Here is a 25,556-nt window from a genome sequence, read left to right on the forward strand (position 1 = left end):
ACCCTCAGCTACCCTGCCATCGTACCCAGCCATCCTCACCCAGGATCTTCCATCTAGGACAGAGTCAGTTCCTGCAGGCCGACCTCATGCTAAGCAGCAGCAGCTGCGGGCCAGGCACTGCTCAGCTTGCTGCTATAGCCATGGAAGCAATCCCTCTGCTGCCCTGAGCTACAGGACATCTTTGTGGGTGCATCTTGCCCTGCACTTGGCTTTTATTGCTAATGGTGCACCTCCCTGCTGGGGCTTTACCCTGGGGATGTGCCTGGAGGGACCATCAAATTCTCCCCATTCCCAGATCCCAGCCTCGCTGCTCCAGCCTGGGGCACCTCACCAGATCCCCATGGCTTTTGTTCTTGTTAACTTTTTGGCATCAGCTCCAGCTTCCCCAGAGGGGCATAAAGGAACCGGTCCTAAGGAGCCCATCCTTCACCAGAACCTGGCACCTGACCCCCCCGTGAGATGTGTGTGCATCCTTGTGGCCAGCAAGTGATACGTGAAAGAAAAGGTAAAGTGTTAACTGCAGTCAAAACCTCTGTTTCCACCTGTACCTTTGCCCCTCTCCTGCTCCTATAATGTGCTGCACCATCCAAAGGCTCTCACTCAAACCAGACCCATGTGGTACCTCACCTGTTCTTCCAAGCGAAAAAAAAAAATAAATCTTCAAGATCTTGGAGAAAGATGTTCCCAGAACTTATTGTTGTCTCTTAAACTCTCTGAGCCACCCAACACAAAAACTGTGTGCAGGTACAAAAGGAGATGCAGGCATGACTCTCCAAAATCTGGGAATCTGGTGCTGGGTTCCTACCCAGCCCTCCCCAGCTTCCACATTTTTATAAGATAGCTCTCAGTTTCCCAGTAGCTTTTCCTAGGCTGCAACCAAAAAGGTATGGACCCCTGTTAGCTGGCACGAATTGTCATTACTGCCACATGCTCTTTCCGATATATCTCAGCAAACCACCCGGTTCTTCCTGAGATGACTTCACATATTGTCCCTGTGGGATCAAGGTTTCTGAGTCACAGGCTTGCTTTGCTTTCGGCGAGGTCCTGCCACCTCTCTGGCCCTGCAGGGGCCTTGGAAAGTCAGTTCTGAGCTCTTGCTTTGAGCATAAGCTTGTCCTTGGCTTCAAGGTTGTTGCTTCTCTCCCCAGTGAGAAAAAGGGTTTGTGTGCCTTGGGTTTGCTCCAACTATTTCAGATGATGTAATGAGCGTTTCTGCCCCTCCCTGCAGACTTCTTGAGCACAAACAGCACTGCGCTTCTTGGGTGTCTCGAGGTCAGAACACGGTACTGAATGTCGTGGAGCACCTTGGCCTAACATGACCCAGTGTCCTCAGCTCCATCCGTGCTATGGGCTCTGTCGTCTTCAGCTGTAAAAGCCACTCCGTGCTGGTCCTGTTACTCCCACGACCCACGTCAAGGTCTCTCATGTCGTACCCTTATGCCAAAGATCCAGCACCTCCACCTCTGAATGCTGTTCCTGATGCATCCGAGGCTCAGTTTTTGGCTTTGGTGATCCATTGGTGAAACACGCTGAAGTCTCTGGGTTAGAGGAAGCTGATGAAATCCAATTCTTTGGATCCAGCTCAACAGAAATTGTTTTTCCTTTCCTTGCACCTGGTGGGCAGAAGATCTGCTTCTTGCAGTGCTGATTCATCTTAGTTTCTCTCACTTGAGGAGAATCCAGTGACCTGCTTGGACAAGCTCACCTGGGAGTTATAAATATATCCCTGTGTAATACTCACATGACAATAAGCTAATGGGTAATGATGATTGCCAATAAGAACAGGATTTGTCCCTACAGGTAGAGACCCCTCTTCCTGGGGCTCGTTTTGAGGTTGGGTTATTACTCGCCTCCCTACAGCCAGGTGCTGGTGAGATGGATTAGGTGCATGAGAGGCGCAAGATGTGGAACTTCACTGAGAAACTTCTATGTGATTAACACAAAGTGATGCCGTTGGTGCCAGAGCTGGAGTCACCTTCTGGCCGGGCTGCGTTCCTGTCCGTCAGGAGCTGCCCGTTAACTGCACTGAGGTGAACACAGTTTGTGTGATGGGACAGCTGGGAGAAACTAAGTCGATCTGTCTCTCTCCTTGGATATGATCCCGGTTGAAATAGAGGGGATAGTTGAATGTAATACTGAATTTTTGATTTTTGGCCTTTAACAGCCGCTCTTCACTCAACATCCAGGTGTATTTGGTGTCCAGTGTGGGCAGCTGCCTGTGGCACTATCCCCTCTGAACAGAGCTGACACAGCCTGAAACCCATGGCCTGGGAGTGGGAGGATTTGTCACTAATCCCCCGTCTGACTCATGGGTGTGTTGGGATCGGGGTGGGTCCGAGGGCTCAGACACCACAGGGCAAAGCAGCAGCAGTCCACATGAATTATTTTCTTATTGCGTGCTTCTTCTAAGCCACTTATGTGATTTAGGTGCTGCCCGGCAATATTGCACCAGTCATGGGAGGTGGATGCGGGGCAGGGAGTGCGGCGAGGACACTGCCACTGAGCACAGCTTTAGCCGTCGGAGTCAAGGGACGAGCCATTTTATCCCGCTCTGACCAGCTTCCATGAGAGACGCTGGCTAAAGATGCTGCTTGAGCCAATTCCTTACATCTTAGGAGTTGCCTTGCTGGGAGCTGACAACCATTAGGTGACTTTGGAAGCAGCAATTTGTCTCCCAGCCCTCTGGACTTTGCCTTGCAGTGGGAGGAAAAAGATGACCAAAGACCACCGAAGTTCTGTCTTTATGCCCCATCTGTGTCTCGGGTTTAAGTACTCATCTGGGCAGCGTAAGAGCATGCCCCAAGGAAGGTGTTTTTCAGCAGCGGGTGTCCTGAGGTGAGCTGCTGGCTCCAGGACTTGGTTTAAATTGGGATTAGGGATGATTGCAAAAGCCATAAGCAGTGTTGCCACATAGAATTAATGACCTTGGAGGTGCTGGCTGGTACATACCTAGAAATGGGACTCCATGTATTGTAGTCACTGTGTTAGTAGCTATGTTTTGGTTTTGCCCGAGACTTAGTTTCCAGTGGAATACGCCTGATAACTGAGAGTTTTCACATCATGACAGCAGGTGACATGATGGTGATTTATAACGCTGAAAGCACAGTTTGATGCCTTGTGACTTAAAGCCAACGTAATTTCGTTCTTCCAAGAAGCAGAAAGCAAGCAATGTTAGGGAACCCAAAGGGCAAACGATGTCAAAGAATAGTTTTAAAATTTGAATTTTTGCCCTTTGCTTCTTTGTGGTGGGTAAAGACTGCCTGGGACGACTTAGGAGAGATCAAGTTATATTTGATTTAACATTAGCTATCCAGACCTGGTTGCCCAAGGCCTTTTTACAGAAGTCCATCTTTCATTCCTACCTGTTTGGTGCAGGTGTGATGTGCCCCACACTGACAAAGAAAGATGTGTGAATTTTGCAGCTAAAGCTTCTAAATTCACTAGAAAAATCCCAGGGAGCTGAAGACCTCTCCAGCAGATTTGTGGGCACTCAGCCCTTTCAGGCTCTATTTAGTCATCATTAGGCACAAAGAATTTGAACGTGAGCGTTGTTTTCCTTTTCTGGGCATATCTGCGATTCAGCTTGCCAGAGCAAGTGCTGAGGTTGCTGATTTTCTGGGCCATAGTGCTGAGATTGTACAGGGTCAGAACAGAAACTGGGGTCTCCCACTCCATCCTTCCAGCTCAAGGCCAGAGATTCTGGCAGCTGGGTTGGGAAGCAGGAGAGGAAGGTCAGAGCGTGCCTGTCCACGGACTCCATTTCTGTTCTTTATAGCAGATAAATAGGTGAATTTTAATGAAGGATACACTCTCAAAAGCACTGAAATGTCTCGAGGTGAAGTTTTGTGATAGACAGCTGTAATAAAGGAGAAGAGAATTGGGGAGGAGAAAATTTCAAGCGTGCTCTTACACTCCTGTTAGCATCAAGCGCCCCTGGGCAGATACGTGGTGCTGGGGGTAGAGACATTCCAGAGCGGTTTGTGAGTCAGCCGAGCTCCTCCCATCATAACTTCACTCATCAAAGCAAGTATTTATAGCACAGGTAGGAGTAGGGAGAGAAATCAAAGAGCTTCCCAGAAAGACGCATAAATCACTCCAAGAGTTCAGCTCTGGGGTTCTGCATTTTTTGCTTTAACGAGGCTGAATAAAAGCGCTGTCGTTATTACTAATATTTCTTAATATTATTTCATCAGTCCGCTTTTTGAACTGAAACCATCTTTGAGCAAAGAGATATTTCCATAGAGTTCTCCCAGCTTTCAGAGCTACCCCGGCAGGCTGCTAAGGACATGCTGTCTTACACCAGAGAAAATATTTTCTCCAGCACAGATCTGCTGAAAACCAATTCAGAAAGCCTGCCCAGGCTGATGTTTGCTGTCCGAACTGTCGGAAGACCTCCAGGCCTTCCAACAAAGCGAAGCAGGAAAGCCAGGAAGGTGCTGTACCCAGCCCAGGTGAGAAAATATTTGCCACGTCAGGAGAAAGACCTAGTCAAGCGGTGGCTGCTCTTCTTTGCTGGCATCATCCTCATGCAGGTCTTAACTGAGTATCCTGAGCAAGAGACGCTGGCTGGGGGGAAAAGCCTGAGAGAGCAGCCGCTCTGTGCACCAGCATCACTGACGGCTGCGCAGCTCGGGGCTGCGGGGAACAGCTCCAGAGAAGACAGAGCTGTTTCGGAGGCCCCGGCAATCATTTTCTCATCAGCTTATGGGCACCAACCTGTCAGGCAAACCACAGCAGATGTGCCACAACAAGCAAGGAGACAACCGCACGCCTTCTGCAGGCAATGCTTGACCAGTTTCTTCCGTGCAGAGCACTAAGCCGTGTGTGAGAAGCTGCTCTTGGACATCAGCTGCTGGAGCACCATCAGCAGCAGAGGTGGCCTGTGAACTCCTGCACCCCTCTGAGGGGACACCAGGACTCTGGATGGTGACACGGGGCCAGCAGTGGCCAGAAGGAGCATCGAAGAAAGCCCAGGGCTGCAGCAAGAGCCTTGCAGTTTTTACTGCTGATTCGTTTGTGACTGCGATTAGCGATCAGGGTTTCCAAGAGCCGTACAAAAAGGCTGCAGGAATTAGATGGACACTCCTGGGTCGGGTTTGTACTGTGCTAACCTGTCAGTGTTGCATAACTTTTTTCAGTGCCTGCGTTTGCATGTTGTAATTTAGAGTCAGTTCTCACAAATTAGAAGAAAGTAGCTCATCTCTGGAAGTGATGAGAGTGCAAAGGTCCTGCGCGCTTTTCTGCCTCTGTAACACTGTAAGAATAAAATTGCTAAGATCAGACTTTCACAACGTGTTTCATCTGAGATTTTAAAATTAAGTTTTCTCACCCTGCCACGTGCTGGAAAGTGCTGACCGTCCTAGGGAAATAAAACTGTCCAACCAGCAAGAATAGTGGGGTCAGAGCCACAGCAGGACCCAGACACCGACACGCTGGTGCCCAGCATGGGGAGAGGGTTCATGGACCTGGGTCAGGCACGGCAAGGGGACACAACATGAACCCCAGCACCGGGCTAAGACATCTTTTTGGGGAAAAAGCCGGGAGGCTCCTAAAGGAAACCATGGGATACGCTGGGAAAGAGGGTTGGTCAAGAGGGAGGCTGAACTAGACACCACCAGCGGTCCCTTCTAACAAACGCTTCCACCATTTCTATGTTTATCAGGGGGTTACTGGCAGTTCAGCAGTGCTTTGTGGTTGTGTGCACGAAATATGGGGCTGGCCACCGGTCTGAGGCAGTATGTTTGTAGGTTTTTTTTGAACAGAGTGAATGTGATGGTGTCTGGGGGCTACCTAGCGAGGTGCAGCTCAGAGCGGGGCTGCTGCCTCCCAGGCACGAGAAGGCTGCCTGAGTTAGGAATAAAGAAATCTGACTCAGGACCTGCTTTTGCTCCTTGTCCAGCCATGGAGCTTATTGCAAAGAGCCACTCGTGGCTCCTTACTAGAAACACAGAGTCCAGGATTTTCAGTGGATGGTATTTTGAGCTTATTGAATTTCCTGGGTTGCTTTATCACCTAATCCCTGAGGCTGGGGTTCAGCTGCCCTAATTTAGGCATCCTGAGGAAAGTCTGAGTAAGCCTGCCTGGGATTTCCCCAGCTCAGCACTCTGTGAGGAGCGTGCCTGGGAGCCCAGGCCTGGTGGAAGGCCACCTGGAAAACCTTCTCCAAGCCGTGGCCCATGGTCCAGCCTCATGTATCTCATGTGTCAGGGCTCCCTCCCATGACTGTCAGTCCCAAAAGGCCTTTGCAGCCCCCAGCTTTGCCCTTCAGGTCTCCAGTCCAACCCTCCGCTCTGCAGAACAGCTTCAAACTTTTGCCAAGTTGCTCAGGGCTGTGTCCGACCCAGCTTTTAAAGTCTCCAAGCATGGAGATTTCACCATCTTCTTGGCCAACCTCTTACACTTTGCCTGGGATTTAATTCAGATCTCTTCCAAGCCGCATGATGACAGACAGCTGGTGTGCCTCGCATAGCTGTTCGCTGAGCAACGTGTCTCAGAAAGCAGGTCTTTTCATGGCAACAGCAATTAGTTCCTCAGGCCCTGATAACAGCAGAACTCAAACGTTTCGTAATGACCTAGAGCAGCTGCATGTGACCCAGGGATGGAAGGAAGCTGGATCGCAGATGCAGTGATTGCAGAAGAGGTGTGGGAAAGCCAAGTGCAGCACTGCAGGCCACAACAGAGAAGAGCAGGGAGGTGCAGCTCACGGCAATTAGAGAGACCTGCTTATGTCGAAAAAAATGTAGCCAAAAAAGCTGCATCGCTAACAGAATTTAGCTACTTAATTTCTACAGGGGAAAAAAAAAAAAAAAAAAAAAAAAAAAGAGCAATCTGTCTGTGTGCAGACGAGGAGCTGTCTGGAGTCAGGAGCAGCTGGGACATGACTTCTGGGAGTGGTGGTCAAGGATGAGCACTTCAGAAGGGCTCTACATGCCTCGTGTGGGCAGGGAAAGACATGCGATCACAAGGAATAACTGAATGTGGAGTTTTGTACAATTCTGGAATTGTAAAGATCGTTGATAATAAAAAGAGCTTTCAACAACGGTGGTGTTGGTGCTGAACTCTTTCAGAGTTGATGGTAAGCTTGGCGATGGAGGACTTTCCCAAAGCCCAGCATATCCCAAAGGCATCACGAGAGGGCAGCAGAGACAGAATGTGAGCAGGACCCAGAAGGCAGTGCCTGCAGTGTTTCAGACACCCAAATATGACACTGCAATGGCGCATACACAAGAAATTGCTGAGGATGCTGTCGGTACCTTGCAGAGAGATGATGTGGTAGGAGAGCAAAATCTATCAAAATAAACTAGCATGCTGGGGCAGAACCCAGCAAAATATATACAGACATGCCTTCAATATAAAAAAATCCCATCGAGTGTTACAGGTGAGAAGTTTTATTGTTCCATATGGCGCAGGACAGCGAGCTGAGGTATATGGTAATGCAGACGTAACAGAGACCACCATCAACCAACACCCAAGCCAGACACTGACAGCCTAAACCAACGCAACCACAGAAAATTCTTTTCAGACCTGGTGGCTTGAATGAGCTAAATATAAAAAGGACCGTGGCAATAGGTCTCTTGCATGGTCTAGTGGTTTTATGTAGTGGTCAGCCCCTACTCCTGCCTGTTACATTCCCGTTTGCTGCAACAGCTGCCTTTGGCAGGGTGTAAGGTGGACAGGACCAGCTCTGGCCGCAGGCAGGAGTGAAGGACGGTGCTAGGAGCGCACGTCCCTGCTCTCAGCATGGTGCTGTGAGTGCTGTTGCGCTGCCGACCCTCGCCCAGTCCTGCTGTAGCTACTCCCAGGCCGTTTAGAGATACGTGCACCAGGTCCAGCTGAGCTCGTGGGGGACGAGGCAGCCTGGTGGGATGGCTTTGGGAGCCCTGTGGTACGCCGGAGGGATAATATGTCTGCACTGCACTGTGGTTGGCAGAGCAGCGTATCCAGACAGGATCTGTAGCTGGGACATGCCAGGACCCAGCCCTGCGCTTGCATTTCCCATCCCGCGCAGGGCTTATGGCTCCTGCTAGTAGCTGCCTTTTATGCAGGGGAGTCCCTCGCACCCCATCTTTATTTCCCCAGAGGCCTCCACCCTCACCTGAAGTCTCTGGGCCAGATCCTATATCTCAACTCTTCTCCTAGAGCTCCCAGTTCCCTGCCCTGTCCACTCCAGAGCCTTCCAGGTCCATGCTACAGCCCCAGCCCCTTGTTTCCCCATACCACCCCTCCTTCCAACCTCTTTCCTTATCCAAGTTTCCTTGGGTCATCTCAGCCCACCCTTCCTGCTGCTCGGAGTCCCCCAGCCCTGCTGCTGGGCACAGAGTCCCTTGCTCCAGGACACCTCCCCACTGGTAAAATCTCTTGGCAAACAGCATCCAGATGTGTGCTGGGAGCAGCCCCTGAGACCTTCCCTCCATGTTCCGTGTCTGGGAATGGTCCCTGGGGAGCGTGACGGATGCACCACCCCAAATCCGGGCCAGGGACTGTTCTGGCAGTATGTCATTACCCATGATCACATTCCTGTACCCAGCAGTGTCCCAGGAAGCTGCTTAATTTAGTACTATAGATGTGTCCTCCAGGACCAGGCACACTGTGAGATGCAGCCCTCCAAAGATGCTCCTAAAGGGGAACCTCTTGCCATATTTCCCTGATCCTAGAACGTGAACACCCTTTTGACCCCCATGCTCATCCAGAGCAGACACAGAGCTGGTCAGTATTTTTTCTGAAGGAGCTGAAAGAATCATAGAATCATAGAATCGTAGAATCATAGTGTTGGAAGGGACCTCTGGAGATCATCTAGTCCAACCCCCCTGCCAGAGCAGGGTCACCTAGAGCAGGTTGCACAGGAACGCGTCCAGGCAGGTTTGGAATGTCTCCAGAAGGCTGTCCATAACGTCTCTAGCAGAGAAAGCTCTGCAGCAGCTTTTCGACCCTCCACTAAATGTAAGAACCAACATGTCCTCTACTCACTGTGACACAAGGGGCATTGACGCTGCTCCCTGCGGAGGCGTGCCATGGGAATTATAAACACAGCTGCTTTCATTAGGCATATTATTCACCCTCTGGCTCACTCTAAACCCATCTGTTGGACTGATGGCGTCTCAGGAACGTAATGGAGAAAATATTGAAATGTTTTTTCGCTGCACTGCCTCACCTAGATATTACGTGCTGCACCACTCCATTGCACAACTGGATGTCTGAAAAAGGGGAGCCTGAAAAAATTACTGTACGTAAGCCTTAGAAAGAAGACAAAAATCAGGGGAAATTATAAGAAATCAATAAATCAATGAGCAATCTAGTGAAGACGTACCAGGGTCTGTGCCTCTCCTTGCCTCACAACATTAAAGAGCCACTCAACAGAGCTCGAAGACATGAAATTGAAAACTGATTTGTGTTCCTTCTCAGTGCAAAATATGAGTGAAAATTCTTTACAGAAAGTTTGATTAGAAGGACCACAGGATTACCCTAACACTTATTGTTTCTGCCTCCTGGAGCAAAGCAGTGTCCTTCACCATTACTTGCTCCTAAACCATGTCTTCAAAACATCCATCTGCTTTACACCCAGAGACTGTGTAGCTCTATCCAGCTGGTCGTTAGTGTAATGTTTTGGCTATGTATTCACCTGGTGTATTAAAAATCTTCTCTGAGCACACCTTTCCCTGTTAACCAGAGTTTTCCTTCCTTTCCTTCCTCCTGCTCAGGACAGTTTCTCACTTGCCTTCATGTTCTCAGGCTTGTTTGTGGCCACGTGTCTGGACAGCCCGGGGGAAGGGCCCGTCTTCATTGACATCATCCTAAAAAGTAGCTGAAATGATGTCAAGTTTGTTAAAAAGAGGCATGTTGTGGGACAGGGTGTTGTAACTGCACCTCCATGCATCCTTGAAGGCCACCACCATCACGTGCTGGCTGGCAGCCCAACAACGGCGAGTGCCATTGCGGCCACACTGCACGGGCACTGGCTCTGGGACGGTGCTGGGGGTGGCGGGGAGGGACCCACTGGCACCGTGATGGTACCCTAGGGGACGTGGCAGGGTCCTGGGGTAGGTGGCCGTAAATGGGGAGCATGGAGTGGGCAGTGGTGGCCCTGGAACATGGTGGCAGCCTGAGGTACAGGGCGGATCAGGGGGACACGCAGGGCTTTGAGGTGCATGAAGGTAACCCGGGAACGTGGCAGGGCCACGAGGTACACCAGGGGACATGGGGACACAGCACGGCCCTGAGAGACGTGGGGTCACCTGGGAACAAGGCGGGGCCCTGTGGGACATGAGGACACGGCGGGGTGGTGAGGCACATGGGGACACGGCTCAGCCTGGAGCACACAGGGACATGGCGGGGCCCTGAGGTGTGTGAGGTAACCTGGGAATGTGGCAGGGCCATGAGGTACGCCAGGGGACATGGGGACACAGCACCGCCCTGAAGCATGTGGGGTCACCTGGGAACATGGTGGGGCCCTGTGGTACCAGGGGGACACAAGAACATGACAGCCCTGAGCACAGAGGGACATGGTGGGGCCCTAGGGCATGTGGGGGGTACAGGCCGAGGCACACAAACTCGGGGACGTGGCGGGGCCCTGAGGCACACAGAGACGTAGTGCCCTGAGGCACACAGGGGGCACGGGAACATGACCCAGCCCTGAGCACAGAGGGACATAGCAGTGCCCTGAGGCACACAGGGGACATGGCGGGGCTCTGAGGCACACGAGGGACACAGGTACATGACTCAGCCCTGATCACAGAGGGACACAGCAGCGCCCTGAGGCACGCAGGGGACATGGAGGGGCCCTCATGCACACCGGGGACACGGCTCTGGCGCTGGCACAGGCCGCTCGGCCCGGCCCAGCGCCGGGGAGCCGCGCCTCCCACCCTCCGCGCCGCGTTGCCATAGCGACGCCGCCCGGCGGGACCCGCAGCGGCGGCCTCCCCACAGCGCGGCCGGCAGCGCCGCGCCCCACCGCCCCCGTCCCCCTGCCGCCCCGGAGCTGTCGCTTTAAGAGCGGCGAGGCCGCGGCCGCCCCCGCCCTCGCCCGCCCGGCGGCCGGAAGGGGGCCGTGATGCAGCGCGCCCGCCCGCGCCCGCCGCTGCCGCTCGGTCCCTCAGGTAAGCGCGGCGACTTGCTCGGCCCCACCCCGCTCGCCACCGCCACCGGGGGAGGCGCTGCCCGGGGCGGCGGCCCCGCCCCGCCGGGTGCCCGCGGGCCCGGCCGGCGGCGCGGCGGGGCCGGGGGCGGCGGGGCCGCCGCGGTTGTGCCCGGCGCTCGGCCGCCGCGGGCGGGCGCAGGTGCGGGAGGAGGTCGGAGCCGCCTTTCGGTAACCCCGGCGGGGCTTTCGGCCTTCCCGGGCGGGTCGGAGACAGAGCGAGGGGGGCTCGGTGGGGTCCCTGGGGCCTAGGCGCCGCTAGCCCCTGCGGCCGGGCCGCCCCCGGCTCCTGCGGCCCGGGGTGGGCAGGGGCCGCTCGGCGAAGGAGGGACAGGGCTGGGGAGCGTCCCCCAAAGCGGGGCACCCCGCTCCGCCCGTGGCTGCGCTCACCGCCGCGAGTTGCAACGCTTGGGTTTACTCACTCGTGTGTGCAAGAGCCCGTAGGGTTGTTGAAATGCTGTTCTGGACAGTTCAGTGTTTTAATCATAGAATCACTCCTAGAACACCAGGTTGGAAGGGACCTCAAGGATCATCTTGTCCAGCCTTTCTTGGCAAAAGCGTGGTCTAGACAAGATGGCCCAGCACCCTGTCCAGCTCAGAGTTTTAAGGCAGTAATGTGCAGTGGGAGATATTTTTAATTAGCGCTGCCAGCAGTCCTGACGGGGTTTACTTTCTTTGTTAGGCCTTTTCCCTGCTATCGTCTGGAGCAGGCTCCCGCACTGTTCCCCTCACGCAGGGATTTCTCCGCAGGTAGAAGGTGATGCTGGGTTTTGCCTTTTCAGTGCCGCGCGGGTTATCCCTGCCCAGCTGCTGGCACCTCGGTCACAGGGGCCAGGCACCGACCCAGGGCAGGGATTGCTGCCAGCTGCAAACACACCGGGCCTTTTTGGTGTTCTTTTTCTTTCCTGCAGCTGGATCAGGTTTCGGGCCGGTCCTTTGTGGCCATACCAGCAGCTGCTGGGGCTGCGCGAGGTAGGAGTAAGCGGGCAGGAGGGAGTAAGCTGCCCTGCTGCCAGGTGGAACGGCAGTGTCAGCTACGGTCCTGTCCTGAATCCGCTTTTTCCTCACAAGCTTGAGAGTTAGGCTCTTGTGGTGGCTGATGGTTTCATTTGCTTGGTGTTTTTTCCCTTTATGAAAGAAAGAGCTTTCAGTTGTTTTTTCTTAAGCAGACCGCTGTGGGAAAACTTTGCTTTTAAACTTTTATTTTGGCTTTTTCTGGTTTATACTCAGTATTTCAATTTCTTGTTTGTTGGTGCTTTTCCCTTTATTCCTTTTTGTGCTGGATCCACTCGCTTTCTGTTTCTTTGGGCAGTCTAGCTTCTAAATGTTCTTTAATGTGTGTGTGGGGGGGGAATTGGGAAAAGATAAAATATCAGAATCTGGGACTATTTCACGCCAGTGTCTCTAGTGGAATCCTGTAAGCAAAAGGGGAAGAAGAAAGAAAAGAAAAAGTGATCAAGTGGAGCTCAGGGTTCTTTGCTTTGTTGGAGGCAGGAAGGGAAAAATGTTACGAGGGAGTGACTGAGATTTTTGTTTCACTTATATTTCTCTTCCTTTGAGGTTGAAAGATAAACCAACACTTTGAAACACTTCAGTTTAAAAATGCCGAGCTCTTCTTTTCCTCTTCAACTGACTCCATTGAAAAAAAAAAAAGTTCTTTTAAAAAAAATGTAGCAGCGATTCTGTAGTTGTGGAGCCAGAAGTAGTGGTGTGTGTGGGCAGAGAGGCCTTGCTGCTCTTCCATCAGCCGTTCCTGCCTTCTCTCTGTGGACCGTAAAATTAGAAAGGCTCCAATGTCCGTTTAGTTGATTGTCTGGGTAATGTGGGCTGTCGAAATCAAGAGAAGCTCTTTGTGAATTACCCACCATGCCTCTCGTGGCTTGCTCACCCTGCGGGTTCTGGCCTCTGGTGTATAATTGAGGAAAGTAATTGTGTTTTAAGAAGACCGAAATCTATTACCCACGTGTGTGCATGTCCCCTGGGCAGATGTCGGGGCACGTGAGCTTTCTTTAGCTGCCAGCAAGTGATCCGTGACCTTCTGATGGTTGTAGGCTACAGTTTGAAAATTGCAGCACCTTAAACATTCAGGAGTGGTCCATGCCAGGCCCCGAGGCTCCCTGTCCTCTTCCTCCCCTGTGAATTGCCCAGGTGACCTGCTTCTTCCCCCAGAGCTGGCTCCTTGCCTATCCCAGGAACTTTCATCTTTCTCATCCAATTCACTGTTCAGGAAGATATTATTTGTTGCATCTTTACTGAATTTGGTTTTTGTGCGCAGTGACAAGCCTGGCTGTGGAGGGCACAGGTCTGTGGTGAGGGAGGGAGAGCCAAGAACAACTAGAAATGGATGTAATTGAAAACTGTCAACTTTGCAGTGAAGGAGGATGTTCAAAGCTGTCTACTGAGGCTTGAGGTAGCTCTTTGGATAGCACTGAGTGGAGATTTGGGTCTTCCAGTTCTAAATAGTCCTGAGGAGAAAGTGGCAGAAAGTCTCCCAACTGTCCAAATGCTGGGATGTTATCTCGGCTGGAATCCAAAGGTGAAATGGCAGCAGGACTCTGGGTGGCTTTTCTTCAGAGGTGCTACTTGCTGCTGAAGTTCTGCACCATCTGATGTAATTGCTGGTTGCTGCTGTTCTCCTGAAGATGTCCTAGACTGACTTCTAAACGGTTGAAATATTCAAGAACTGGGGCCCTGGAATGCTCTGCAGGGTTTCCTGCCCTTCCCTTCGAGGTGGTTGTTTCCTGGGGAGTGTGGCTGCAGTCAGAGTCTGTGTCCTGGAGGGACCAGCAATGTCCCGTGAGAAGGCTTTTGGGTAACAGAGTAACAGCCTAGCATCCCTACTGATGGGAGACCAGCGCAGAGAGCAGACCTGCCCACCCAGGTGATGTACCTGGGGAATGGTGCAGCTGCACTCTGAAACTCTCCCTGGGGCAAGCTGAGTGCACTGGGGTGCTTTCGGCTGGGCTGAGACAGCACGGAGCTGTTTGGGGCATGGGAGAGGCCTGGGCATCCAGGAGGAGAGGGGAATTTAGGAGAGAGGCAGATCTAACAGGGAGCAAATGCTCACTGCAGTGGTAAACAGTTCAGAGAGAATAGCTGCTTCTGCCCGGCACACCCTGGCTGGATCAACTTGAGCCCGTGGGGGAAATTCACTGTTTCATTCCCCAAATGTCCTGCCATCCCCTTGTGCCGTTTGTATCTGCTGGCGTTTGCCAGACATTGCCTGAGTTGCTCTTAGACTGCAGCTGTTTTTGCAGGTTCCCAGTTACTGCACAGTTGTTCTTACTGTGTTTATTTTAGTGGTTATAAACTGATTTTTAAAAAGGAGTTGGAACTTGAGCTGGAAAGTCTCCTTTTTCTTCTTCCCCTTCATGATTTGGTTGAGAAGCTGCACCATCGGAGGTAACAGCTGAGCCCTTCAATATTGTCCCCCTTTTATGCTTTGAATTTTCTGAGATGTAGTTTCCCAGGGATTTGGGGGCGGTTGTCCTGTACCTTGATTTTACTGACATATGTTTGGGGGGGTGTCTGCTCTTAGTCTTGTAAAATTAGGAACGTGGCTAGGGAGTAAAAAGCTTGAAGGAGTCTCTTTTCTCATAGCATTTTGTTTAGCCTGAGTGTTTGCAGAGCAGAGAGCAAAATGTTTCTTTAGGGCAATATTTCTAATTGCTGTGAGGTTCAGAGTCGCATTTGGAGCTAGAAGGTGTCACTGTTGACCAAAACAGTTTCAACATGACTCCGTCATCCTGCATTGTACAGGGCAAAGTCCCTCGTAGTGATTCTCATAGTGGTTTCGAGAGCTGTGGGTTGAGGTGTAGGTAATCTTTTAAAAAAGTAATAAGTAGCTTTAGTTAAGAGACAAACTGAGGGAGGACCCCGTGCAGTTAACTTGGTCTCTGCTCTCATGGTGATAAATGTGTGTTGCCTTTCTACTCTGATCTCTGATTCCTTCTGTTTGTTTCCTAACAGTTACTTTGGAAGTTGAACTGAAAATAGGTGTTGGAAGTGGTGAATAATCACTTCACTGGGAATAATCCATGGCTGGGAAGAGCCAAGGGGTCAGTCTGCCTGATCTCTTTTGTCAGAGACAGGCTAGCTTTTATTTTGCCTTTTTTTTTTTTCTTCCCCCTACTTTCTGTATGCTGTGTTGAACACTGAACAGTGATTTCTGTGCAAGAATTTTAAGCAGTGTCTTTCAAAGTACTTGAATGAGCAACTAGGGGCAGCTGAGAAAGGGTTGCCTGGGAGATGCTGCTGGGAGCAGCTGAGGCACGGTGGGACAGCTTTCTTGGGAGAATGTGAAGAAAGGCAGGATTGGGATCTTATCTTCCCCTCCTCCCGTTTGGGGTGCGAGAGTGGTGGTCCTTCTTCGTAAGCCTCAGGGGAGGCAGATGTGACCCAATTTGTGGGCACAAGAGTGGCTCTGCTTGTTCTGCTCCCCACAGTGCTCCTTGTAAAGGAACCAGGTGCAGCTGGCCCTGCAAAGACAAACTGAGAGCGTGATCTGGGAATGAAATGCTGCTTTTCATTTCTTACACTCTTTGCTGTGCTCGTGCTTCCCCAAGGCTTTCAGCAGGAAGAAAAAGACGTTGCCTTGTGGGGAAGTAGCACGGGGAGGAGTGTAGGGCTTCTGGATGCTCCTGCGGCATCACCAGGAATTTAGGTAAAAATTCTGTTCCATCACTTTAAGCAATCTCAGGGTAGAGCTGGCTTTCCAGGGAGCTTATTACCTGTTCCCTTACTCCTCTTCAGAGCTCCCACTGTACTGGTTAGTCCTCTCTTTGGGTGCGTGTCTAGGGTCCAAGTGATAATTGCGGGGAAATGCTGAAATACATATCCAGAAATGAAGAAAATATTCTGTCCTAGGCATTCAGGTCACCACCATTGCACGTTTAAGGGATTGCTTTTCTGGATGCATTCAGGTCACCACTGTTGCATGTTTAATGGATTGCTTTTCCGGATGCTACTTGACTTGTAGCTCTGAGTTTGTTCTTGCACTCTTCCAGCGCCTACTTAAAATGAGTTTGCATGAAAATGTGAGTGCTTTCAGACTGTGGAGAATGAAAACGTGATGCTCCAGTTAGGTGTTGGCAAACTGTTCTGCTGTCTGGAGTTGTGTGGGAGGAGAAATGGTTTCTTGGTTGTATGACCCCAATGGGGAGAAGAGCAGCTGGGGCTTAACAAACTGGTTAAAATTATATAGGCCCCCAAATTCTCCAGAGACATCTCTCCTTTCCTAGAAGCTTCCTTTAACAAGCTGATTTCTCAGGCTGATTGCTTGCAGATGAGATCATGCAGTGTGTTTTGCAGGGAAAGAATCTGAACTTAAACTGGTGAGCCAGAAAGTTTTAACACACAAGTCACATGCCCAGTGTCCTCATGGCACATACAAAACACTAGAGACTGTGAAAGCATCTGTCTTCAGGGCAGCTTTGTGCTCCAAGAAGAGCTTTCTGAATATAAAGAATACCAAGGGATGCTTTCAAGTGCTGGGTCCTGTTGCTTGGACAGCAACAGGAGATAGCAAGGAAGTATTTCATCTTTGCTTAGCTCTGTTTCTCTCTTTAGTGTGTGTGGTGTTGGGATAAGCCCAAGCGAGGAAAGGCTCTCATCTGCCTTAATTCCACAGACGTTTTTCTGCTGGCTTCAGCGAAGGAATTTATGTAGAATTGATGATGCTTTTGCTGTTAATGCATGAGAACATTCTGAGCGGGGAAGGCTTGATGTTAATGTTCTGCTGCAGAGGAAAGATCCCAATCTCTAGCCCTTCTCAAAAGGGATGCTGTTCTCCATTTCCTTCCATGGCAAGTGGGTTAAGGTGTCCTTAATAGAAAGGCTGCTTCTTCCAAAATAATCACAGCCATCATTTAAGAATGTTGAAAATTAAGCAAAGCTATTCAAAGGTGACATTGGGTGGTGTTCCCAGCATAGGGGGAGCAAGCTAAAAGGTTTTGTTGCCAGTAGCTTTAAAGTACAACCTGTTCTCACAGGCAAGGTGGAAAGACACCTTTCGGGTGCCAGGGTCTCTTTGTGCCTAAAATTATGTGTTCCAAATCAAAAAGGCATTAGTTATGCAAAAATAGATTTGGGGTGTGGTGGGGAGTTTCACTAATATTGATTATGGAAATAGGAGCCACTTGTTCCCAATCTCTCTTTAAAAAAAAAAAAAAAAAAAAAATTGGAGTCAGGGTGGGCAGGGAAAATTTCACATCCCAAACCTGAAATCTGCCAACATTTTATGTAACTTGAAGACAGGAATGTATAAAGCAAAATGCATTAAATTCTCCTATCACTCCACATCAACATTCTTCTGCCTGTAGGGGTGGCTTCTTCTGTGGGTCACTCCTGTGAGCTTGCTGGTGATTTTTCCCCTGTCTCTATGCTGCCTGTCACTTACGCGTGTCTGCTCCATGGGACTTCATCAGAAGCTCTTTCCAATGCATAACTTCACACAGGCGTTTTATAGAGGTGGAAAGTCAGGCACACGAAAGTGAAAATCACCTATATGCAGGCTCGTCAAACTTTGTTTGGCATCCCTGTGAGTGTCTAGTACAATGCAAGTTAAAATATCTACTTTCTTTGTCATATTATTTTATTCCTGAGATAAAATAGTTGTAAACATAAGTTGCTTTGGTTCTGTGCCCTTACTCACTGGCTAATAACCACAGGATCCTTCTTTTAATGACAAGGACTGGTAAAATACTTTTTGCCCTGACTCATTGTAGTGAGGTTGTATATTTTTTTGTAGCAGCTCAACCATTTTGTATGTTGTGCTGCTCCTGGATGGGATCCTGCTGGGTCTGCTGACGGGCTGTCTGTCCACCTGGAGACTGGCTGATGATCATCCCGGGGCCACTGGCTGCGTCGAGCAGTGCGTACACATGGGAGGTGATGATCTGTACCGTGAAGAGTGCTGCCTAAACCTTGTTTTGTCCATGAAGCTTCAAGTATGGAGCTGTTAAAACACCAGCCCACTCAGAACTAATGCTTGCAGAATGCATGAGCAAGGAATTAAACTGGGTGGAGTTGTTCCAAAATTTGGATTTGGGGCCTGTCCGCTCCTAATGCAGCAGCTCTCTGGGTGTTTGCTTGGAAGGGCTCCCAGCATGGATGATGCTCTCCTGACCTGATTTGACTTTCCTTTCTTGATGCTTGGGTACTGTGCCCAAATCTGTCCGCAGAGCTCTGCAGTGCGGAGCTCCGGTGCCTGATGAACCTGAAACAAGTCAGCTCCTGTCAGGAGACAGTAGGGAGACGATCAGCTCATATGTGCCGTGGGGGATGGAGGAGAGGGCCAGAGGACAAGAGGAGGGACAGACAAACAAAGTAAACAGTTGTGTTTCTTCCCCAGGACTGTCGTAGGTCCTGAGTCTGCCAGCTGCAATTTGGAGGCCAGAAGAATAGGGCGGGGTATTTTCTTCCAACCAGATGAATTTATGCAGTGAAAATGAGAAGTTAGTTCAGTTTCTCTGGGAATAGCATTTAAGGTGTAAAAAAAGTCCCACCCATCAATAATGAAGAGCTGCTGAAGAACGAGCAAATACAGAGACGGAGCCTGCAGAGCACGCTGCATTTGCAGCTCTTTTCCCTTGAAGGATGAGAGTCTGGGCATGTTTTTGTTGCACGATCATTTGGTAGTGGTATCAGGCATTCATGTTGCCTTCTTATGGAAAGCTAAATTAGCATCAAGTTTTGTTGTCTGTCTGTATTTCACAGTGTTATTTCACTTGTGCTCGTTTGCTTCTGCCTGTCAAAAAGTGAAAAAAAAAAAAAAGAAAACTAACAACCAACCCCAAACCACCAAACCTGTAGCAGAAATAGCTGCAGTACTAGTATTCTCCAGTATGAAAATGTCAGCCTATGATGAGTGCTTTTGACTAAGCTCAAGGCTGTTTCTTCTGTTCTTGACAAGCTGTCACATCTTCATGCTGGGTAATGTGATCTTCCGGGAATGTTTATCTTTCATTTCTACATTTATAGTGGAGCTGAGCTGGGGGTGCTTGTGAGAACATGTGCAGCAGAGCCTCCAACGCCATGTTATTGTCTGGGATGAGGTGTTGGCCATGTGCGCTATGATTCAGCTGCTGAAGAGAACAAGTCAGACTAGCAGAGCTAGCCGTGCAGTGAGCTCCCTCACTGTTTCCCTGGACAAGGGTCCCAACGCTGTAAATTAATCTCATGGACTTTGCTTTTAAGTGCATGTGTTTTGCATTTGTCTGGATTGTGATGGGTATTATTCAAATAACCCAAATTCCCAAAGTATCCTTCCTCTTTCCATCAGTTTGATGCCGTCTATGTGTTTAGCTAGTAGTGATCTTATATTTTTCTTTCATGTTTTGGGGCCACCTGGGTGGGGCTTTACCCTGAGAAAATGAGCTTTGCTGGCCAGTGCCATGTTGAGATCCCATGGGTCAGTCCTGGTGGCACCATGGGCATATAGCTGGGAGGAACGGCACTGATGGCAGCAGTCTCTCTGGTGGCTGGAAAGACTCTCTTCTGCTTCCCCATCACACTGGAGGCAGAACACCTCATGTAGACACGCTGCCTTTTTCCCGAGGACTGAACCCACCAGTGAGAAGATGTGGTTCAGTCTCTGCGACAGCATTTTTTGGCATCATCCCAGCACTGGAAGGACACCAAGTAGCAGCAGTGCTTCTGGGACCTCCCTAGAGTAAACACTTTCAGTGGGAAATGATTTTTCTAGTTGTTGCTAACATCTTGAGAGCTATTGGCTGTCTTGCTTTTAACCTGTATTCTTGGAATTATTGCAAGCTTTTGTATTTGAACACACAGCTGAAGTTGAATGCTAAAAAGAAATCTCTTATGGCAGGTGTTAATTTGCGCAAGGACAGTCTGACACAGTGTACTGACCCTGTTTGAGACCTGTGCAATACATCAAGGCACGTTACTGGTACTCCAGTATCCTTGCCAGTACAGAATTAGCCCTGATTGTGTCAGTGCCGACATCTTTGTTAGCCAAGCTTTTCATATAATCTAGAAAGATCTCTTCAGAGAAACTTGATGTGAGTCTTTCATAAAACTGTTGGCAATAATTACTCTGCCTCTTCTCATTTGCTATCGCAGAATGATGGAAATACTGGTTGGAAGGGACATCTGGAGGTCTTCAGGCTGACCTCCTGCCTGAAGTGGGACTGTCTCCAGCATGTGATCGCCTCAGCCATGGCTTTGTCTAGCCAAGTCTTGAAAACGTCCAGGGATGGAGCAGTGTACCATGCCGGATCAGCTTTTGTTTGCTTTTGCTTGAGAGCTATACCTAGTGAACCACCTTATAGTGTAGGTTATGCATTTAGGTTTGAATTACCTCATCCTGCAGGCTTAAAAACATTTAAGTGAACTGTTAGGAAATGTCCCAGTAGGGCTAATAATGTAATGTGTAATGTATCTGAATCCTTCTGTCTTTTCCGTGCTAGTATGGGAAATATGAGCAGACCCTAGTGCTGTTTCTGCAGGAAAAGGCAGGGATCCTGTTAAAGTGGTTTTCTCGTGTTTGCACGGGCTATTACAGGTGAAGCAGCGCTTGTAGGACGTGTCCTGTTGTTGGAATGAGCACATGTGGGTTCTCCCCTCGGTATTAGCCATGGCGTTTGCCCAGATAGGAGCTCGGCTTGTTGGGAGGCGCGGGATGAGCACTGCGAGCATCCCTTGCCCCGAGGCTGAGTGTGGGCTCGGTGTCGGCCAGCTGTGCGCCCAGGCTGAGGCCACACATACACAAGGCATGCAGTTGCCTTTTATCTACCCTCCTCAGCCCCTCGCAATGGGAGGAGAGGGTTTTCCCCAGAGTCTGCTGCAATTTTTTTCAGAAAAAATACGGGGTCATAAGATGAGCGTGCCTGTTGGAGCGCACATCTAAGCTGCCTACCGTGGTCCTGAGCGCTAATGGCAGCAGAACAGCTCTCTACATCTGAGAAGTAAACTTGCCTTCAGAAATGCCACAAGCTTCTGGACGCGGTGGGTGTCCGTGAATGGCACGTAGTCAGGCCAGACCAGAGGCCTGCTGCTGCGTCTGGGCTGGGCTGGATTTCTTCAGACAAAGCTGCAGATTGCAACACCCTTATGCTTCCTTAGGCCAGGAGGCCTTGCTTGGAAGGGAAATGGCTGAGATGCAAGGAGCTGCTGAGGAGGTGGAAGCTTCCCTAGCCAAGGCCTTGTTGCTGCTAGACTGACATCTGGCTGCATCCCTGGACTCGGCATCCCCTCGTATAACGGGGAGATTCAGGAATGGTTTGCGTGCTTCGTCGGCACTAAAAAGAGCTCTTGTGGGCTGGTCGTGATCTTGCTTGGCACTGCCTTCTGTGCTGGAGATTCGTGTTGTGTTCCTGTTGCAGTGCAAACCACCTGCTGGGTCAGATGATCCCGGTGGCGTGGAGTGAGCAGCAGTGTCCTTGGGCAGGTTAGGAGTTCTTGCTCGAACTGTGTGGAGGGGCCCTTTGGTACCCCACCCGTCTGAACTGCACACCCAAGAGCACCCTCCTGCCATTTGTTTCCGTACCAGAGACAGTGAAAAGGGCTGGGAGCATGGGTTTCTGCAGTCTTCGTGCTATTTGAACATGGTAGTCCTTGCTGAGGAATCGCAGAAATGTGGTGATTACTCTTGTCAGCTGCTCTCTGGGTGCTAGCTTGGGCCAAAAGTGCAGAGGTCAGGTTTGGGACTGTGTGGCCGGAGGGTCCTGGAGCAACAGCTGTACGGGGATTCAGGGATGTCTGCGAGAGGATGACTCTGGCTGACAGCTCTTGTTTTCCTACCAGTTCTTCCATGCACTGCTTATTTTTGCAAGGGTCTGTCTTTGTGCGCTGCAGGCAGAGGAGCTGTAACGGCATCGCTGCCACAAGCTGAGCTCTGCCCATTCGGTGTCGCTTGCTGGGGAAGCAAATGGCTGGTGCCCAGTCTCTTCGTTCCCACGTGCTGCTCCTCCTTGCTGAAGCTTATAGCCAGTGCTTGTGGTTTGCTTTGGCTTTCTGCTCATGTTCTCTGTGTCTCTGGAATAAAATCTCCAGTGAAGGAAGCTGATTTGCTTCTCTCTGAGCTGGATTTGGAATGAATACTCAGACATTGGTCTTCTCATGTCCCCACAGCTTGTAGTTTTTGAGGTGAAACATGCCCAACACAGATTCACCTGGGAAACTTCTCAGAGAGATGAACAGGCTTGGAGATGTATCGCTGCAGGTGAGGTAGCAGGGCTTGTCCCCAGCAATCCTGGGACCTGTGCGGCTCTGCTGTCAGAGCTCTCCTTACGCCACCTTCCTTCCTCACTACAGGGATGGAGGGCTGGAAATGCTGGCCCGCTGCAGTGGTGGGGGAGGAACATGTGGAGGACAACACTCGGAACACTAGATACTGTCTAGTGCTTCAAGAAGAAAGGTCAGCTTTGAAAGAGGCCTTGTGCCTGCTGAAATGTATCAACTGCTTGTAGGGATTAGATGTCAAAAGCCCAGAGCAGAGGCTTGTGGGAGTTGAGCCCTTCCTTGGGGTGGGTTCTCATCTGCAGCACTTGCTGTAGCAGGACATCAGTGGGTCCTTGGCTCATTGTGCAGACAAGAGCAAGGCTGGAGACGTCATGCTTGGGCTGGTCCCAGTGTCCAGGGATAGGGAGGGATGTCTGTTTGCAGATAATGCTTTTCTCTGCCCCTTTCTCACAGTTGCGTCAGCAAAGATGGCCAGGGAGAGTGTTTACAAGTGTGTCTTTGCTGAGCACTGCTCTGTGCCAGGAGTTCATTCCTCGGCTGGGTGACATGTTCACTGGGGCTTTGTCATTACAACTACTAAAGCTAAATTGTTCTCGCTCCACTTGCTCTGTCCTGGGGGTATAAGTACTACTTTCTTTCTCTCTACATCTCATCCCCATCTTTAAGGCAGCCCACGATGTAGCAGCTGGGAACTATTGTTTAAAGGACAGGCCAAATGGGATGCTGCTGCTGTTTGGATCTTTTCTGGTAGTATTAAAGCTCTGAGTGAGATTTCAGGGGCTGGGGAAGAGTTGTTCCTCCATTACAACCTTCCCAGCCATTCTCGTCCCTGGGTGAGGGAGCCGTGGCGGCAAAGCGGTGCTGAGGCCTCCTCTGTTCCCGTGTCCCAGCCGGACAGGGCTTTGCTGAGCAGCTGCCTATGCACCGAGAAACAAGGAGCTTGGCTCAGCTGGGGAACTTTATCTGCTGGGGGCATGAGGATGTCTCTGTCCCATGGCTGGAGTGCAGGCTGTGCTTGTTTTAGTGATTTAGGATGTCACTGAGGGGCAAAGGAGACACTGTACTGCTGTGATGTTTGCCCTCTTGAGGACTCTTGTCATCTTTCTTCAGAGCAGGAAAGGCTTCCTCGGCAGGGGGGTGGGAGGTGTGTGGTGGAAGGTGAGTGCTCCCCTTGTGCCTTACGCTGCTTGGGGAGGGTCTGTCCCACATCAGGTGTCTGTATGTGTCACCGCGTGCCCTGTCATGTTGTCTCTGAGCCTTCTGTTATCCTGCACTACAGCTCTAGTCAGCATTTTTATGTAAGGGTCAGTATTTCTTGGAGGATGTCACACACGTGTCCCAAACGTGCCCTCCCCACTGTGCCAAGCTCTGCCTTGCTTCCCTCTTTTCCCAGGTTTACAGCTGGAAGTGGATTTCCTTGCAGTGGAAGGATGATACTGGCAGAGCTAGGCTGAGCGGTTGTTTTGGCTGGGGTAGGGTGGGAGTGAAGGTGTAAGGACAGAAGTGGGCTGTAGGGTGTAAACAAAGCACTTTTACAGCTGGCTTCTGTGTTGCATCAAAAGTTCCTGGAAAGGTGGAGGCAGGAGCTGGCTTTCACAGCCTCTCACTGAAAGAATAAAAAAGCTTGAATGTGTACAGGTCCAGGCTCCTTAGTGGGACTGTCCCATGCTCTTCAAATCCTTTGTCCCTGCTTAGCTGCAGACTGCTCAGGTGAGGTCCTGATCCTGTCTGAGACACTGGTGGTTACTGGGGTCGCTGAGCCCTGCTGTGGCATTCTCAGATAAAGGCACACAGAGGCCCTGCTGTGGGTGGGCGATTGGAGGGCAAGGATACAGATAAAAGGACCACGGAGCAGAGCTGCTGTAGAGGGACTGGTGGTCTGGCAATATTGCTTGGAGCAGCCTGTTGTGCTGCTTGTTACAGGAGGGGCCTGTCAGAAAAAGCTTTTCGGTGGTATTCTAATTAGTGTTTTCCTCATCCTTACTTGGATGCGTGTGCCTCTATCACTGTTAGTAACTGTGGCAGCTCTCCGGCCACAAGAGCCAGGTCTGGTGTATGTCTCTCTTGACATTCATTTCTACAGTGTGATTATGTAGCTTTTTTTCTACAAGAAATTTGTGCTCAGGACAGAGGAGGGATCCGCTCAGATGTTCAAGGCCATCAGTCTGTCTTTAGCTGTTTCTGTCTGGTTGGCTTCACCTTAGCATCAACATGCTCCTCGGTATTTGTTCATTTATTTCTCCCAGTGGCACCTGGTCGCGCAGAGGCTCTGGGACAGCAAAAGGCAACTTCCTGATTTCAGTGCTAACGGCCCACCAGTTCATCACCCAGGAATTTCAAATTTCTGCTTTGCTGCTCAACATAGCAGGTTATTTTTAAGCACTGGAAGAAAAAAAAAAAAACCAAAAAACAAACAACCCTGCTTTTAAATGTTGAGACCTTTTCAAGGCATTATTTTCACTTTTGTGAGACCACCTCTTATCTCTTCTTAGAATGCTTTTGAAATACTTCTGGGATTCATGATATCATATAGATGCCTTAAAACCAGCCAGATTGTCCTGCATCGGGATAAACAAGCTTTTGTGTCTAAATTTGTATATGGAATTTAGTATCTGCTAATGGGTCTTATCTGTTAATTGGACTGATCTTTTTCCAAAGCCAAACACAGCCTGTTGAAGAAACGATAAAAATGCCAGCCCTGGCCTGAGCTGGTTCTGTTCCCTCGCCGTTTGGAAACCTGCTTGTGCTGCAGAAAGCTGTTCTGTGCAAAACCAAAACAGGGTCTGTTGATGTTATTTCTAGTCCTTTGAGAAGATGACTTACTGGTCACATGTGCTGCTATGAGGTCATTAGGAAGTCTCTCAAATACACAATTTGAGAACCGATGATGCAATTGCAGAAGTATGCTCCCTCTGCAATGCGAGATGCAAAACTCTCTGAAGTACTTTAGTTTGTAATAGCTCTGAGTGGGATCTGTTATTGTGCATATTTGGGCTCATTCCAGTGAAAAAAGGACTGTTTTCTGCTTTGCTTTATCCCTAGATTGATTAGCGAATGTATACCCCGGGATCAAGTTACATTTCAGAGGGCACCCAGCAGAGACCCTATTTCTGTGTCGAAGTGCTGAAGGCAGCAGTGAGTCTAACTGCAAGATCAGCAGTTTTCTAGCAGTGCTTTGTGCCTCCACGGCACCGTCCTTCCCTGGGGAAAGGAGCTTCTC

General features: G+C 50.2%; 1 protein-coding gene across 5 annotated transcripts in view; it reads left to right on the plus strand.

Moving 5' to 3' along the window:
• Positions 1 to 10,905: 10,905 nt before the first annotated feature.
• LOC141751466 (discoidin domain-containing receptor 2-like) overlaps positions 10,906 to 25,556 on the plus strand; it is a 62,940-nt gene continuing 48,289 nt past the window's right edge. For 2 of the 5 annotated variants that reach the window (XM_074608301.1, XM_074608295.1), the window contains exon 1: positions 10,906 to 11,093. The gene's annotated coding sequence lies outside the window, so the exon portion shown is untranslated. Of the gene's footprint in view, positions 11,094 to 11,184; positions 11,303 to 15,687; positions 15,795 to 25,556 lie in introns of those variants that run through there. The other 3 variants (XM_074608297.1, XM_074608300.1, XM_074608299.1) reach the window with 3 other exon arrangements.

This window comes from Larus michahellis, chromosome 15 (assembly GCF_964199755.1).
Source record: "Larus michahellis chromosome 15, bLarMic1.1, whole genome shotgun sequence".
Taxonomy (NCBI): Eukaryota; Metazoa; Chordata; class Aves; order Charadriiformes; family Laridae; genus Larus; species Larus michahellis.